The sequence below is a fragment of the Amphiprion ocellaris genome, chromosome 3 (assembly GCF_022539595.1).
Source record: "Amphiprion ocellaris isolate individual 3 ecotype Okinawa chromosome 3, ASM2253959v1, whole genome shotgun sequence".
Lineage (NCBI taxonomy): Eukaryota > Metazoa > Chordata > Actinopteri > Pomacentridae > Amphiprion > Amphiprion ocellaris.
In genome coordinates, this window is record NC_072768.1 from 20,422,009 (window position 1) to 20,426,739 (window position 4,731).

Here is a 4,731-nt window from a genome sequence, read left to right on the forward strand (position 1 = left end):
TTACTCTCTAAGGCCTTTGAGTCAAGATGAAGAATGAATATGTTCAAGTTAAGACAAAACATGACTCATGTTTGCTGGGAAACATGGTTCCCGCACACGTGTCACTTTTTAACTGTTAATGAATAAAGTTTTGAGAGCAGTTTGGAATCAGCTTGATAAATACATAGATGAGCATTTATTAGGCTGCTATGTTAAACACACAGTAGCAGTCAGATAGTGGTGTCCAAGCTGTGGGTCAGGGCAACTCAGAGGGGTCGGATTAATTTTAGGGAGTCAACAAGAAAAACTGATTTTTCCTGTTGCAGAAAATAATTTTTTACTGACCTTTTGTGTGTTTTTTGTGTGGTTCTATTCATGTGAAATCTCTCTACTGTGTCCAGACGTCAAGTGAATCAGTCTGAGCAGGAAATAAAACTGTTCTGATCTGGATTATCTTGTGTGTTTCTGCGTGGAACAGAATCAGAATGTATGGGTAACCTGTAAGCCAGGATTTCCCTCGCAACTAAATAAACGAAGGCACAAATGTGGTTTGAAGGTTGGCTTTTGGCCCTGCTGTGAAGTCGGTCCCAGCAGCAAGCAGGAGGAGGGATTACCAGCCCCACCATGTGTGTTGATTCAACCATCTGTTGCCTTTGTTTCCTTCAGATGCTCAAGGAGGAGGATGCAGTAATCCTCTGCACCGTAGAGGTCGGTTTCAGAGGCTGGGCAATCTTTCATTTCCAAAAATGATAGCAACATTAACATATCCATTTCCTGCTGTACATACAGACTATGCACTCCAGGAAAAGTTGCTCAGAAACAACTAGGAAATCTGAGAATTAAAACTCATGTGTGGTACATGTTTGCAGTACAATTGATGCCGACAGTTGTGCTGCAGCGTCGACTTGAACACATTTGCTGCTGTGCTCTGCAGCTCACACTGATTTTTCATTAAGGGAAACAAATGAGGACTCTGGGTATGTCGTGTCCTCTGAGGTATGCTGTCAAGAGGCTGGAGGAGCAGTTTTCTTCCCCAGACTCTGCAGGCTAAAACCTTTCCTTCACTCAGCATCTTCCTTTTTTTTCCTCCTTTCTTTTCTTTTATAGACATCTGCTGGCACTTTGGGCCGTAACGCTTTTACCATGTGCCCCTGCAGCAGCAGTGCAGACCTTAAGGAAGCTTTTCCCTTTAAAGGAGCCAAGCGAGTTGCTTTGGGACCTTAAGAGCCTGAAAAGAAGCTAGGAATGAGCTATGTAATGTAAATGCCACTTGCAACATGACACCCAAGCATGACGAGACCAGTAGGAACAGGTATGTTTGGCTGCGATAGCGAAAAGACTGCTCTGCTTCCTGACAATTTGAGTTTTTTATGATACATCTTCCATTTTTGCACCACGCTGGATGTGTTTCAACAACTGTTCCCTTCTCCTGGAATAGAGGTAGTTGGCTCATCCAAGCTTCAGCTGTGTCTGATGGAAAAAGCCTCAAAGAAGGCAAAGTGGAATGGTTTTCATCTCCCCCTCCACTTCCTCGCTCGCACAAATTGGGTTGCAGCAGAGAAGTGCACTGTTAGCATTACTTTGGCAATACCTCAAGGTTTTGGAACTTTTTCCAAGGTGTCATTTTACTGCCATTGAGGCTTTTTCTGCTTCACTAATACTCTGCGGTGAGCATCGCAGAAGTGTGTGGAAGATGAATTTAAATTGCTCTGAAAATATGCTCTAAATTTGCTTTCACCACTCACATTAGAGCAGTGATTTATTCTTCGAATGCAGACTTTTGTTCTTCTGTCAGTCCTGGGTTTCGGAGTGAACTTGGTGACGTCTCCTCCCGGCGCATATCATGAAGGTGACATCACTCCGACTCTCCAGTTGCATACCAAAACCTGAAAGAGCCTGAAATGCTAAAGCATCGGGTTCAAACAGAAACATCTGGATTTTTGGGTGCATCTGTAACACACTGATACTTTGATCTTGACATTTAGTGGAGCAACTGCACCCCTTAAGCCTTGCCTTAGTTACCGTGTGTCATCACAAAAAAGAGCTTTAAGGTTACAAAATAATACGATGAGGACACCTGTTGTCAGGGACCAAACAGAAGAGGGAGTGCAGCGTCATTAAGATCTATGCCAACAACTCATTCACTTTAACAACAGAGCTGTTGATTCGAGCTGTCCAAATGAAATGTTTGCTTCCGAAACATCTGGAGCACATCATAGAGGAAAGCCTGGGTTCCACTTGAACATATTGCACTATCTCTGTAGGCTATAGTTTACCATTTATAAGCTGTCTACATGAATAATCACAGCAGGAGAGACTCTCGCTCATTGAAGGAAACTTTTCATAAAATGTTCATGGGCTAAGACTGAATGTCAGGATGTATAAAGTTCATCCAAGCACTTGATGCTCTTGATGTAACTATGCAATTCCATAACTGCTGGGCGTTTCTTTTAGATTAATACAACTAAAACATGTGTTTTTGCCTTAAAAAGGAATAACTACACAAATCAGTCACAACAATAAAACCACCAAGAGGTGATCATCCTCTTACAATCAACTGTATTGCTGGGAAATGTTGGGTCCTGGCATTCAGGAGGAGGCTGTTTGGACTGTTTGTACATCCGACCAAAGCACTGTTACAGGCAATGCACACTCGGAATGACACTCCCCAACCACAAAGGCCTAGACAATGTGCCTCGCCACACCTAAGAAACTGCTCAGGAACAGTTTAAGGAACATGGCAAATAGCCCAAAGTGTTGAACCAGACTCCAAACTCCACAGATCCCAACTCAATCAAGAATCTACCAGATGCGTTGGAACAAGCCCAATCTACAGAGTTCAAACCTTTAACCCAAAGGACTAGCTGCCCACGTCCTGGCGCCAGACACCACAGGACACCCCAAGAGTATCCATGGCCTGACAGGTCAGACCCTTTTGAGTCCCCAAAGGAGACCAACACAATATGAGGCAGGTGTTTATGATGTTATGTTGAGCTAGATGCTAACAGCGGCAGTGCTAACTTCTGGGTGTCTGCTTGTGAAAACATGACATATGAACCTTTGATAATACCATCTCCAGGTCCAAGCCTCTGCTGTGCCTGCTGAGGTTCTAGTCAACATGCCATAGTTGCTGTGTCCTTTCTTGTTTGAACAGATCAGTGTAACCAAAAAAAAGAGACTTAATTCCCTCACTACCACAGTCAGCTACAACATGTCAGAAAATACGAATCACTGTCTGATCAACTGAGATTTCGGTATGATGATGAAGCTTAGAAGGAAATAATTCACACCACAAGTCAACATCAGCATCAATTAATGACCAGCATTGTATTGTTATGGGTTGTTGATGGTGCCATGTCAGACATTCCCTAGGCTGAAGTTCTTTTGGTGTCTTTACCCTGACATATGATGGCACTTGTGTCTGCTGACTGGGCGGTCACAGGTGCTGTACCTCACGGACGGACATTCAACATGCACCTTCATTAAAAAAATGTTTACCCTCAACCTAAAAACACTGTTGATATTAGCCTAGCAAAAAAAAAATGTAGCCAGCCAGCATGTGGAAGATCATTATTGTACTTATAACTATATTAATAACAACTTTGTTTGTAGAGCACTTTTCAAAAACAAACTTACAAAGTGCTTTATAATAAAACAAATGTCAGATTAGAGAAATAAAACTAATTCAAACAAATACTTAAGAATTTAATTGTTTTTGTACAGCAGGACAACAGCCATTGCATGAAGCATTTCCCAGTGAACTCTGCTATGATTGGCATAAAAAAAAGTAACCTGACAGGTCTAAATACTAAGAACCAATATAATCAGTGTTCTCCTACAGTCTTAATATGTAGTTAACTTAACTAGCCAGACTCAATAACCTTCCAAAGCCTGGTTTATACAAATGTATTTTTTCACCCACATTTAGGTCTAGTTAGAGCAGTCCAATTCATTTTGGTTTATCAGATATACCTCAGGCAGAACATGTCATATCACACAAAGGGTGATTGAAAGTGATGCGGATGCCATTAACTGCAGGTATCATTAAGAGTTGAACAAATTTTGACCATTCAATAGATGTCAAGATAGACTAAAAGACTTCCCCTTCTTTAGGCACTAAGGGAACATTCAGGGGACCATCAGTACAATTTACCTTCAACGCCTGTATATTTTAATCTGCAAAATGGTAGACTGGCAACCAGCACTAACATCAGAACATACAGATGATGGGTGTCTCGGGTTTCTGCGCCAACCCAGACCTTGATCTTATTGTGGAAAATACTGCTCTCTTTAGACCTTCAAGCAGGATGCATGCGCATTTTTTTCAGGTTTCATTTATTTTGTTGTAACGTCCGTGTCAGTATGTTTACACATCCAAAGAGAGCTACATAACAGCTCCTGTTTGTCCTTGTTTGGATTACGTTCAGCACAAACCGTTTGCATTCGTCACTACATCCTGTTATCATAAATATCGTGACTTACTGAGTACAGACAGAAAGAAACAGTACAAAAATGACGACAACAACAACAAAGACTCCCTGGATGAAGTGAACGCATGCTTGGATGGGCCAGTTTATGTTTGAAATCGGGGTCACTGAAAAAAGTAAACTGCGTCTGTTTTCATACTATAAAACAGAATACTTGAATAGTCCAGATGTAATATGTTCATGTTAGGAAACTCATAATGCTACTGCAGTATCAAATAGCTTCAAAGGCTTTCTGAACCACAAGGATGACAAACAAAGAGAGCGA